Below are 13,835 nucleotides of genomic sequence, written 5' to 3'. Positions count from 1 at the left end.
AGCCCGAACGGCAGGGGCCAAAGAGCCGAGCGGGCAACCCGCCCGGACAAAATAAGGGCGAGGGGACAAAAAGGTGGCCGAGCGGCATATGCGCTCGGCTCGGGATATGGGATATCGGTAGAAGCATGTCTGATGATTAGGCCGTACACAAGATCGCACGATGGAGGATCTTGCCGTCACATCATGGAAAGGTTGATACAGTAGCAGTATGGCCTCATGGACGCCTTTTTTGACGGATCCATATCTGGGCATGGCCCTTCTGACAGACCCATGCCTGGGCATGGTCAAATGCAGGTGGTTGCTTTGATTGGCGCGCCCAGGCTTCTTCGAGGGGTCTATATAAGGCCTCCATTTCTTCACCGGAGGTATGCACGTCTTCATCTTGAGGCCACCTTTTTGTCATTCCTCGCCTGACTTGAGCGTCGGAGGACCGTCGCCGGGACACCCCTCCCGGCTCGGTTTTGTTGCAGGTTCGCCGGAGCACTCGAGGATCCAGCAGAGAGCGCCACGTGCCTAGCGTCCGCTGACTCTTGATTCGGACAGGATCATAGGCTTTTAGTATACATTCCAACACTTATATCATATTGTATCATATGCTGTCACTAGGGGTACCGTTTGTTTTGTTAGACAAAGATACCTTCAGGGCGTGACACTCGCACTTAAGAGTATTTTCGTTGGGCAATCACTAATCAATCAAGTTGTTACAAAAGAAATTAAAATTTAAGTACAAGTTATTGAGGATCGTTGACTGGCTAGAAAGGGGGTTGAATAGCTTGGTCACCCCAAATTATTTTCCTTCCTACAATATTAGTGCGTAGCAGAATAAAAATAATAAAACTAAAGTAAAAGAAAAGGCAAACTCTAACAAGATTGATGTAACGTGGTTCGGAGATTGCTTGCTCCTACTCCACAGCTTATCCTTGAGTTAGACAAATCCTCAATCCTTTGGTGAATTAATCCTCGACAATCTTCGACTAGAGCTTTCTCCTTCTGGGTGGAGCAAACCTCTCACAAAGCTCTCTTCCTCTTTACAAGATGGAACTTAGGTTTAGGAGGAAGAGAAAGACTTGGAAGCTTGAGGGATGACTTAGGAGTTTTTCAGATAAGATCAGTCTACTCCTTCAATGCCCCAAGTTCCCTATAAATAAGAGGAGAGAGTTGAATATAAGGCCAACTTATCTCGGCACTATTCGACTGGTCCATTCATCAGTCAACTAGTGTAGCCGTTGGACACAGCCAACAACACTCCGCAGAATCTTGGATTTTGCCAATGGCTTTCCATCAGTCGACTGGTGTCATTACCAGTTAGCTAATCTTCACAACCATCAGGCACAAAGGCATTCTATGCTCTCGTGAGTTTGGACCAGTTGACTAGTCTCAATATCAGTCGACTGATATCTTACATTCACTCACACTCATCCTCTCTAGAGTCGCCCTTGAAGCCCTCTTCCTTTGCCTTCGTCCCTCAGATGCACTTGAAACCCGTGGCTCCACTTCGTTCCATCTTTCACGTTGCCTTGAAGTCCGCTTCTTTTGACTTTACTTCATTGCTCCTTGTCCGTGGTCCCTTGGATGTACCATCCTTCACCTATCTTCAAGGACCCGAGCTATATGATGAGATTTTCCCAAACTTGGCTGCACCAGGTTCCTCATGTGTTTCACCAAGTCCTACATGACTTAAGCACATATCAAAATGATATGAAAGCCTAACTTATATTCTTTGACACACAAATGAAAACCATGATCATACCCGATCAAACCTAGGTCGATTACACTCATAATCTCTCCTTTTTTGATGTGTGACAATATGTTTAAATTTGGCATAAATAATAACTTAAAAATTTATAAGCAAAATGTAAACATGAAGCATAAATCTAAGCTCCCCCTTAACATATGTTCTATTACTTAATTTTCATGTTTTGCACAAATATGGAGAAATAAGTTTCTAACTTAAACTTTCCCATTTCTCTCCCTTTGACACTATCAAAAAGATTGTACCTAAATAACCATGCACAGTATGATATCAATTTTGACTTAATTTGAACCAAGTTCAAATCCTGAAAAATACACACAAAATGTTGAAAAACACAATCACCAGTTAACTGCCATCTAATGCAGTCGATTGGCATAAAGCCAATCCGAATTTCAGCTTTCTAAAACCAACTTCAAAAATACATAAAAAATTTCATAAAATTCAAATAATTATTAAATTTTGAAAACATATTCCTTTTAATGTCCTATAATAAGAAAAAAAATATATTTTCATGAAAAATAAATATATTTTTGAAGTTTTGACTAAAACTGAAAAACTTTAAAAATCACTCAAGTTTGTATAAATTTTAAAATTTATTTGGAATTCATATGTTTCAAAATAACTATACCACTATAAATAAAACATAGAATTATTTTCAAAATATTTAAAATGTTCAACTATGATTTATAGGCAAGATGTCCATTAATTGAACATTTGTTTCCCTATAGTTGATCTATGATCATTAAAAATTGATACATTTTATAATTCATCAAAATGTCATGAGCACAAGTGAATTAAATGTATTATCCTATCATCTCACATTTATATTTAGAAATATAATGCAAGTCATTGTGAGATGAAATGAAGGTAACCTCTACTTAGCCCTTTTTATCATAAATTTCTATCAAGGCTAAGTGTTCTCCCTTAACATCTTAAGTCAACTAAAAATAAATAAATATGATTTTAATGGTTGACTAACCTAAAAATACTCTAACCCTTGAGGATTGATTTTGGCATCCAATAGGAATTCTTTCTAATTGGATTAACCAAATATTCTTTGGGGATCCATTTCCTATCTATAATCTTTGTTTTTGATTGCCCCTAACAAGTAAACAATGATAAGCTTTCTCATTTTTGGATTTATTGTATCCTAACCCCTTTTTGTTAAAGCTCGCCCTTTGACTCTCAATAATCATGTTTAGGGTTTTGGAGTTAATTTCAAATTTTTTAAGGGCTTTGGTAAGGTATTCTACCTTTTCTCTTAAATCCTTATTTTCTTCTTCTAAACATGATGCATTTAAACTAGAAGAAGAAACATGCATATCATAACATTTTAGATACATAAGCAATGAGTGACATCTAGCAATGCATTATTGCTACCCAAGTGACGAGAAAGTCGATATCCAACCTAACCTATCCATGGCTATTATCTAGTATAACTTAATCCTTCTAGCCTTGATATCTAGATTGATCAATAATGTATAGACCGTGTCATTCTCTTATCAATCTTTGTGTTTCTTGATATCTAAGTATAAACACTCACACAAATAAGCTCAATATCTCATTTTGACTCATTTGAGCATGATTATGTATTCTTGTGTCCTACTAATCAAGGAGCCCACAAATATCGCTTTTGTCATATGGAAAGGATAGATTTCATCTACATCACTCACATCCATATGCATAACTCATTGTATACCCAGTGATCAACTTTATAGTTCACCCTATTACATGTGATGCTTGACGATACCAAAGTACACAACTCCTTATGTAGAGAACCACAGTGACTTTAGGTCTAAGGACTATTCATATCAATAGTCATATGAGAATGTTTATGACACTCATATAACAATCCATGAAATATTCTCATGGCGGGTTATTCAATACATATTTTCTAATATATACCCATGTGTCAACGTGATATCTTATATCCATGACTTGTGGGATTAAGTCATCAATTGACTTACATACTATTCTCAATATATTAATATTGTCCTTGCATATTAATGCTTGATTAGGAATAATTAAGAATAGTGTCTATGTGTATCTACAGGCTTCTACTATCAATTCAACCAATTGATATGTTATAGACTAGAACCTACTACCCTAGGACATCATTATACTTATTCATTTGACACTGAATTGAAATAAATATAATAACCAACTTTACTTTTTATTATTTAATAAAATATGATACAAAATTATCTTATCAATCATCTCATAATTGATATTAGGGCTAATACTAACAAACTTCTCCATCTAACCCTCCAACTCTAGTTTCATAAAGCTCAATTGTTGAGAAGAATTCATCTAGAGAGCACTTTTCTAGATCCTTGGAAATGTAGAATGAGTCTACAATTGAGCTCCAAGTTGTAGTTTTTGGAAAAGCATTGATGACTTTCATCATAATGTCATGGTTAGAGAGTTTCACATCTATACTTGTTAGTCCATTCAAGGTTTCTTTAATTTTAGCATGAAGTGAAGATACCTTTTCTCTTGTTTCAAGTTTAATGTTGTTGAGTTGAGTTCAGAGAAGGTCTCTTCTTACTAATTTTGCTTCCGATGTACCTTCATGAAGCTCTACTAGTTTCTCCTATAAATCCTTGAACTTAGGAGGTGATGCATTTCTCTTGAATTTACCAAATGTTCTTCCCTTTGCTTCTTGCTCCATCTTATTTTCTTAAGTATCTCATTATTTTGATCTCTAGGCATTTCAAAATTATTTTCTATAATTAGCATAATACCAAAATCAGTTTTAAAAAAATACCTCCATCCTCTTTTTCTACTAAGAGAATTCCACTTTAAATTTGGGTGGATGGATGTCTGAACCGACTATTTTGATGACAATGCTCTTTTTGGTGATTAGTCCATAGAAGGACGACCTTACTCTGATACCACTTGTTGAGGATCATTGGCCGGCTAGAAGAGGGGTTGAATAGCTTGATCACCCCAAATCGTTTCCTTCCTACAATATTAGTGTGTAGTTGAATAATAACAATAAAAATAAAGTAAAAGAAAAGGCAAACTCTAATAAGATCGATGTAATGTAGTTCGGAGATTGTTTGCTCTTACTCCACGGCTTGTCCTCGAGGTGGACAAACCCTCAATCCTTTGATGGATTAGTCCTCGACAATCTTCAGCTAGAGCTTTCTCTTTCTCGGTGGAGCAAGCCTCTCACAAATCTCTCTTTCTCTTTACAAGATGAAACTTAGGTTTAGGAGGAAGAGAAAGACTTGGAAGCTTGAGGGATGATTGAGGAGTTTTTTAGATAAGATCAGTCCATTCCTTCAATGCCCCAAGCTCCCTATAAATATGAGGAGAGAGTTGAACACAAGGTCAACTTATCTCAGTACCAGTCGACTGGTCCATGCACCAATCAACTGGTGTAGCCGTTGGACACTACCAATGGCACTCTGTAGAATCCAGAATTTGCTAACGGCTCTCCATCAGTCGACTAGTGTCATTACTAGTTGACTGATCTTCGCAACAATCGGGCACAGAGGCATTCCGTGCTCTCGTGAGTTTGGACCAGCCGTCTGGTCTTAGTACCAGTTGACTGATACCTTACATTCACTCATACTCATCCTCTCTAGAGTCGCCCTTGAAGCCCTCTTCCTTGGCCTTCATCCCTCAGATGCATTTGAAGCCCGCAGCTTCTCTTCGTGTCATCCTTTACATCGCCTTGAAGTCTGTTTTCTTTGGCTTTACTCTTTTGCTCCTTGTTTGCGGTCCCTTGTGTCACGCCCCCAAAGGAATCCCTACCGAAAAATTTCGATAACATCTCCCCTATACCGGTGACAATCTGAAACATAAATACATACAAAATATACATCAGTCACATACGGCTAGAATATGTACACAACCACGCAGTTATAATCACAACCCACTCGGCTAGAATGAAACAATCACAACCACACAGTTATATACAAAGCAGCCCACACGACTGTACTAAAAACACAGCGAAAAAAAGAAGGAAAGCCCACACAAACCAAATAAATACAATGCATGCCGGCACGACTTAAATACAAATACACCGCTAAAATCATAAGATAGTCACATGACTAAATACAAATACAATGCCAAAAATAATAAAAGGATATACAAAAGAAAATAAACACTAGGTGAAACTGTCTTCGGATGTGACGTAGGACCCGACAGACAGAATACTCCGAGCGACACTCTACCATCAACTTGAAAACATAAAGATATACATGTGGTGGTGAGTATAAGTAACTCAATGGGTAATAGACAGGATAATGCATGGTACATAAATAAACATAGAGATCAAAAGTATACAGTCTCAGTAGGGAATAAAGAACATGACCATACTAACATAATCAATGCACCTAAACATATCTGACATAATAACCTGACATACAAACTGTACAAACCACAACTAACACAATGACAGGTACATACCCAATCTAGAATCGACACACAGTATAATGATCAGTAAACTCACTGGATCTGCAACAGACATACCCGTGACACCTGTGTAATATAAATACGACTGCATATACATGTAAAATAAATGATATGTATGCAGCATGACACCCAAATGCAACAATCATAGCTCAATCAAATGTAACATATCATAATCACATGCAACTAGTATCTCCTAGGCATGTATGCAGATATAACTCCACATATGCACCGCGCATCATATGCAAAAGTGCATGCATGCTCCATGGTCACCCCGCCAACTCTCTAGACACCACGATCTTTGTATGGCCGAGAGGCTTGGGTCTGTGACGACTGTACTACCCTCCAACCCACAATAGAATGGTCGAGGCGGATAGTCCGCTAGTAGCTATCTAGCTACATAGCATCAGGGTCCCTGATTGCTCACAACGCCGGATCTCATAAAACCTCGTGACCGGGTGGCACGACAGGATGAGCGGCAACTGCTCCAGCTACCACTACCCATGAGTGGCCGAGTGTGCGACGCTAAACCAAACCAACTGACAACTCTCTCACCACAAGGGAGACAATAGTAGTCAGATGCAATGAATGATGAACATGATATACTAGCATCATCGGGATGAACATGAACATTATATATATATATATATATATATATATATATATAATCATGATACAAACACCGTCATCATCCATGCAATTCTCTAAATCCACATAAGTACCTCTAACATGGGTATAATCGTCATGATGCCTCCACACATCCCACCAAACACATGTACACAACTACACACGTATAATCACTCAAAAATCTCCAATAATCCCACTGGACACATATACACAGAACATAAGTACAATCAACATGTATCCTCCAGTAATAAACACATCAGACATGTGTATAAACCACAAACATACAATCAACACAACTCCTCCAAAAGTACATAGCAAATACGTGTGTACATACAACATGTAAATGTACGGTCAACATGATGACTCCTATAACACATACCCACCTACGTACAATCCGTAATATATGCACAATCAGATGTGTAACACTAACAACCTGACAATCCCTACAAGACAAACTCTACACGTGTAATTACAACAGAGTAGATATCAAGAGTTGAGACTGTATATAAATTAAATAGATCATCATAAGGGTTAAACATAAGTCTCATGCAGGAAAGCAACAAACAAACATGATATAAGGTAAAACAGCCTAATCCATCGAATAATAACCATGCACTAAGTACAAGAAAATCTACATAGAGGCCAAGGAAGAAATACCCGCCTTAAATCTGTCGATTGTGATAAAAAAAATCCCACATCGTGATGATCGTCCCATATCAAAATCCTGCGTCTATATATATATATATATATTATTGTTTAGCTAATCACATAATCAACAACAAACTAAACCCAAAACCTAATCTTGCATCGATTAGGTAACCCTATTTAGTTTCCACCCAATGATCCAAACCAAAGTAGATGATAGGTCCATCCTTAAACTCCACTCTTTCTAAATCCAACCACAATCCACAATCATCACACTAATCAAATATCCTCATGAATTAATTCAATTCACATAATTCATCATCAATCACCAAACTCATCATAAATCCTTCTAAATCCACTAATCAATCCAATACAACTTAATTTAAATTTCTACAATTCATCACTACTAATCCAAACCAATGTAGAAATAAAATCACCTCTAGAAATAAAACCTTAATCCTTAATCCACAATAATTCATCCAATCCACATCACACCACTCATAAATCTAAGTAAACACAAACCCTTCCATCCTTTAGAAACCTAATTTAGCAACATACTAATGAAACCAATAGAAATACCCTACTAGAACATCACTTACCTTAATACATGGCAGCCAATCCAAACTCACAGCCCCACAAGAACCCCTGCCAACAGCCACCAAGAGCCCCCTTACACCAATTCTTTCCAAGATTAACTCAGAACCTAGATGCAGCGTATCTATTTTGCTAAAACTCTAACAAATATAGACCTTACTCACCTAAATTGATCCCTAATCCTCCCACCGAGACCCAATCAACCACAAGAAATGGAGAAAGGTAGTGATCGACAACAGAGGAACTTCTATAGCACGCTGATCCAACTCCTCCTAATCCAGATCAAAGAGAGAATATCACAAACAAACCCAATTATACTAGAATCCTTGAATCCACAAATTTCCGACATAGCTTACCTTAATCGATCGCCTTTAGTTGGTGTCGTGGGATCCACTTCAGCTGGTGATACCAGTTCGCCCCCAAGCGAGCAGATCGAAGAGGAGAAGTGGAAGGAGCTCGATCGACTGGGAAAGATACGGATCAACTTCTCCCCGCCGTGCCCTAGCTCCGCTGAATCACCGTCGATCGCCCGCAAGAAACAGCGATCGAGACGCCTGCTCGACCAGAGATGATCGAGACCCTTCAAGCTCCAACGGCCCTTCTTCGGGCAACTCGATGAGGCCGCGATCGTGGTGGAGGGCGTGCACAGTAGGTGTCGGGGTGTTGGTGCGAGAGAGGAAGAGAAAGGATCACAAGAGCAGCCAATAAAGTCTTTGCCCTAGCCTCACACTACAAGAAAAACTCTCATAGACATCGGTGGAACAACAACGGGTTTAAGTAAAAACCGATGTCTTTGAGTATTTTACACCAGTTTTTCTAAAAATCGATGTTTATGAGCGTAGATTTTCGCTCATAGATATCGATTTTTTAGCCGATGTCTATGAGCGCCTTTTTTTTGTTAATAGACACCGATTTTAACAGCGGTTTTTAAAACCCGGTGTCTATGATAAATAAAATAATTTAATTTTTTCACCAATACTTAGCCAAAATTTACAACACTTCACTCTTCCCTCCAAACCTACACCTTCCTCTTCCTAGATCGCGCCATCCTTCCCCTTCCTAGATCGACGCCCCTTCCTCTCCCAATCAGGATCAACACACGACTCCCTCCCTTGTGAGGTCTGCGGAATGCTCCGCTTTCCCAAACGACCACATCCATATCCTCTTTCCCCTTCTCTTCTCCTCTCCCTTCCGTCTTTGCCCTCTCGCGGGTTGCTCCATCTCTTAGGGTTTCTTCTCCTCATGCTTTCTGGTTTCTCCGTTGATTCGTCGGTGGCCTTTTCCCCGGAAATTGTCTTGATTCCGTTGTTGTTTTCGCTGCTGGTGCTCGGATTTGGCTCCTCGGGGCTGCTCCTTCATCGTCTGCACTCATGGCGGCTCTCGTCAAACGCGGAGGTGATCCCTCGTTGATCCTTGTATGCTTAGCTTTTTTCTTAGTGTTTTCTTGGAGGAAATCAGTCGGCTCTGGGCTAGATCTGTTGGGATTTTTGAGTTCCTTGTTGGAATTTCTTCGCGCTAGTTGTTTTGATGACTAGACTTTCTTTTGAGGGGTTTAAAGTTTGTTAAATTAAGGTGATGGTGTAGATCTATTAATATTTTTTAATATTTACTTTTATTCTTGGTTTTGACTTCTCTTCTCAGGTCAGAGGTACAAATCTTTGATTGGTTTTGCTTCTGCTTCATTTTTTTTTGGAGGGACAATTAGGGACCTTCAAGGGGATGCAAAGGCAAAGCAACCCTCCAAAATAAAATTTCTTCTATCTTTTGCACAGAGTGCCAGGGTACTGAATTATGGTAAACTAAGAACGACAAATTAAACAACACAGCATGCTAGTATGAACGACGGATGTATGCTCGGCTCTTCTTGCATACATGTATGGGACTATCAAACAACAAGATTTGGAGAAGCATTGCTTCCCGTTGCTGGCTGCTACAGACAAGTATTATTTGCAAGACCTTAGAAAGTGTTGTGAGAAAATGCTTTTGGAAGATATCAATTCCAGTAATGTCTTTGAGAGACTTCAAGCGGCATGGCTGTAAAGCGGCCAACGTATCTGTCAGAGTTGTTTGAATATTTGTAGGTGGGAGGAAAGGATATCCCTCCTTCCTTCCATCCTTCAAAAACATGTCCACACCTTTGCTCCCTCCGAAGCTGTTCATGAAGTAAACAGAATAATTAGAGTTGGGCATAGTAGTAGCACTCTGAGAGAGAAGAATCGAAGAATCTCGGCTTTTCCCTATGCCACAATAATTTTCATTTTTTGCCTTCTTAGGGGAGCATCTAGAAAAGCATTACATTCTTAATTGCCCAAGATATTTCCATACTTTTGAAAGATCAAATCTGTCAAAAGCAAAACCGAAAAACACTAACAGTTAAAGTAACACTTGGAAAAAGATGAGCAAACTACCTGATCCTTTTCCAACAATGCTCTCCAGTTGTGCATCTCAACTAGTGCTTTTGTAGACTGATATGAAAGAGCAATACGGTAGTTCAAGTCACCAAGCCATATGAACTTTCACCAATAGCTTTTAGTCCAGCGAAGTGTATAATAGCATCAAACCTGCAGAAACAAACAAAATGATGTCATGCAACGTTAAAAAGAATATCCAAACAAAATCGGAAGCAGACAGTTAAATGACAGCAAAATAATAAGAAACAAAGGTCTAAATCACAATGTATTAGGCTTGGCAGCCTCACCATGCAACGCCAAACAAAGGTCTAAATCACGGTGTATTAAAGAATCATAAATAACTATTCAAACAAATAATAAGAACCTTCAGCATGCAACGCCAAACAAGCATCCACACAGTTAGCAGGATTTGGTCACTCGCATTAACTAAACCATTCAGTTTCTTGAAGCAATATCTAATGTTCTAGTATAATTTAATATTTTATTTACTAGCAATTACATCTCATGGGAGCACATCTCTTTTAAAAAGTAGTTGAACATTATACTAATACTAGAAATAAAGATATATACTAAATTAATACCTTTAGTAATTTTGAACTGGAAGATGAATCTGAGGTATGTAACCTCTATGGTCAGTTTATATAATTCAGTTAATGAATTATAAAAAATGTATTGATTGACCAAGAAGACTCTTTATTACAGATTAAACTGAGAATAATAAACAAGGGTAGATTGCATCTCATAGCTGAAAATGGATTCCAAAGAAGCAAAAAAGTTGCTTCTTGCTAAAGATAATGAACTTACATAAACTTTAGCTAAAACAAGGTAATGAACTTACATAAACTTGAATGCACCTACTCATAAATATGATCTTGTATACATTCTGCCAACTCCTATCGCACCTCATCAATTTCTTCTCAAGAATACTCTGCTTGTGTGAACTGTTATCATTAATGAGAAAAAAAAAAAATCAACATTGACTTTGCAAATTTTAAATAGTTTATTTCAAATAATTTGAGACATAAGCAAGTAAACATTACTATAGATCGTAGTCAATCTTTTTTGATAATTTAAACTTCTTCAATAATTTGTCTCATAAATCACATCACATAGTAACCACATTGTTTGATATCTTGTTGTCGAGGAGCCTACGGTAATTAGAGACAAATTATTAATGATAAACATACACATAAAAATATATGTTATATATAATTACACATACCTTTACTATTACCCACATAGCCTTTTTTCTATCTTTCCTTCCTTTGTTTGAATTAAACAATTTTAAGGTCCTTCATACGTTAATGATTTTTTTATATATGAGTTTTGTATTAACATAAATGCTTAATAAAAAAGAAATATGAACTCATATTTTCATTATATATTTCCAATCCTCATCATGAATGCGGTGCCTTAGAGAATCCAACAAATAAATGTTCATTCAATCAAATAAATATTAATTGAACCTTATAAGGGACAAATGGAGAAGACGTGTGACATCTAGAAGCAGCACAAACACATCAAATGAACTCATTTATTTCAATCAGATAGTTGATTTTCTTCTTACAGCTTATAGTGCAGTAATATCTGCTACTCTCAGTTGTTAACCCAAATAGACTATGATTTACTGAGTGATGGAGTCATATCCACGTAAATTAAAACTCTACAAGAAGGCCAAAATGCAATAAAGGAAATAGTAACTAGTGTTAGATAATCAAATTTGCAGCATTTATTTTCACCAAATGCTTCCAAGTGACTAAGGTCTGTGAAAACAAACAAAAAAGTCACACATAATTTTCCTTAGCCAACAATTGATCCAATGTATTTAAACAAGAACAATAAAACGAGAAAATTATTTCCATAAATCTCACCATTCATTAAAAAGCCCCAAGGTTCAATTTCTTTGTCTATGCTGATTCTTTTGGTTATTATCAGCCTTGAACAATAAGAAACATTTTTATATCAGTTGATCAATTTAGTTTAAAGCAGAATCATAAAACGAGATAATCTATTTTTTTGCCATTCTTATCTGATTGATTATTGTCAACCGTGAACGATCTGAAACAATTTTTTAGCAATTACTGTGCTATAGCAGCAAGATAAAGGAAAAGGGAGATGATCGATCTGAGAAGCAAAAGAAAAATCGCAAAAACCCAACCTGGATTTTGCGGACATACTCCTTTTGAAATCTCTGGACATGGCCGTGGTGCTGATCCACGAACAAGAATCTCCGAATCCCGTACTTGAGAAGCTTATGCGAGATGCAAACAAGGGAGACGTGCGGCAAGAGAGACCTCAGAGAGGAGGACGCAGAGCTCGAACTGCTCCACTTTATACTCCTCGCAGACGGAGGGAGAACACTGGGAGAGGAATCCTTGCGGAAAAGAATCCCTAAAATCCCGCCAGCTGCTGAATCCCTGTGGAAAAGAATCGGTCGGAGGTAGGAGGGGAGGGAGGAGAGGGAGGGGAAGAGGTAGGTGCGGTGGGATCAATTTGTCGTGGTCGATCGCCTCAGCATGGGATCTGCCGCTTGAGAGGAGGAGTTGGGTTTTTTCGGGCCGCGAAAATCTCTTTTTCGCGTCACTGAAACCCCAAAACTCCCTAGCCAACGGATCCGTGCGAAGAGTATAGAACAAAATTTTACATGTACGAGTTTACTAACTAGATCTACTCTTAGATCTATATGTTTAGAAAATTACCCTTGATGCATGTCCTTTTCGAATCCCGCTTGTCCAAGGAAGTGCCGGATCTCAAGATTGTCAACGTAGACAATCCTCTAGAAGTATCCACACGAACAAGATGTGTTCTCTAACACACAAGGATGGAGAAGAGAACACCACAAGTGTGCTAGCACTTCTTGATGCTCTCGAATGAGATTGGAAGAAGAAGAAAGGAAAGAAAAGAGAATACACTCCTAAAAAAAATCTCTATGTGACTTTCACTAACCTTTCTTCTTGGATTAGACTCACTCTCCTTTCTTCTCCCTTGCTTGAAACCCACGACCAAGAGAAGAGAAGGAGCAAAAAAAAGAGCTTAAGGAAGAAGATGATGTGAATGTGAGTGAATGAAAAATTCATTCTCATTCAAAACCAAAAAGGTAACCCCCATTCTCATTAAATGTGACCATTAAAGAGAATAGATTTGTAACCCCCATGAGGTGGCACACTTTGATGATGTGACACATCATCATTAGTCCTCCTAATGCCAAATCACTAATGATGTGGCAAATAGTCAAGTCAAACTTGACTCTTCCTCTTCCTCTTCCTCTTCCTCTCAAGTCAAGTCAAACTTGACTTGATCTCTTTCATGGTTGATCTAATCCAATCATTTAATTCAAGCCAATTTAATATAATGAATCTAATTCATTTAATTAAATTGATTCA

At 38.0% G+C, this 13,835-nt stretch overlaps 1 long non-coding RNA gene across 2 annotated transcripts; it reads right to left on the bottom strand.

Moving 5' to 3' along the window:
• Positions 1 to 9,767: 9,767 nt before the first annotated feature.
• On the bottom strand, positions 9,768 to 12,990 carry LOC122004849. 2 transcript variants are annotated; one of them, XR_006118286.1, is made up of 5 exons: positions 12,611 to 12,990; positions 12,324 to 12,388; positions 11,291 to 11,393; positions 10,450 to 10,602; positions 9,768 to 10,193 (listed from the first exon to the last, which is right to left on the bottom strand). It is a non-coding gene; the product is annotated as an uncharacterized LOC122004849 (long non-coding RNA). The 2 variants fall into 2 exon arrangements; XR_006118285.1 differs by lacking the exon at positions 12,324 to 12,388.
• Positions 12,991 to 13,835: the final 845 nt, after the last annotated feature.

The sequence above is a fragment of the Zingiber officinale genome, chromosome 1A (assembly GCF_018446385.1).
Source record: "Zingiber officinale cultivar Zhangliang chromosome 1A, Zo_v1.1, whole genome shotgun sequence".
Classification (NCBI taxonomy): domain Eukaryota; kingdom Viridiplantae; phylum Streptophyta; class Magnoliopsida; order Zingiberales; family Zingiberaceae; genus Zingiber; species Zingiber officinale.
The sequence above is the reverse complement of the archived record's forward strand: the minus strand, read 5'-3'. Positions and strand labels throughout refer to the sequence as shown.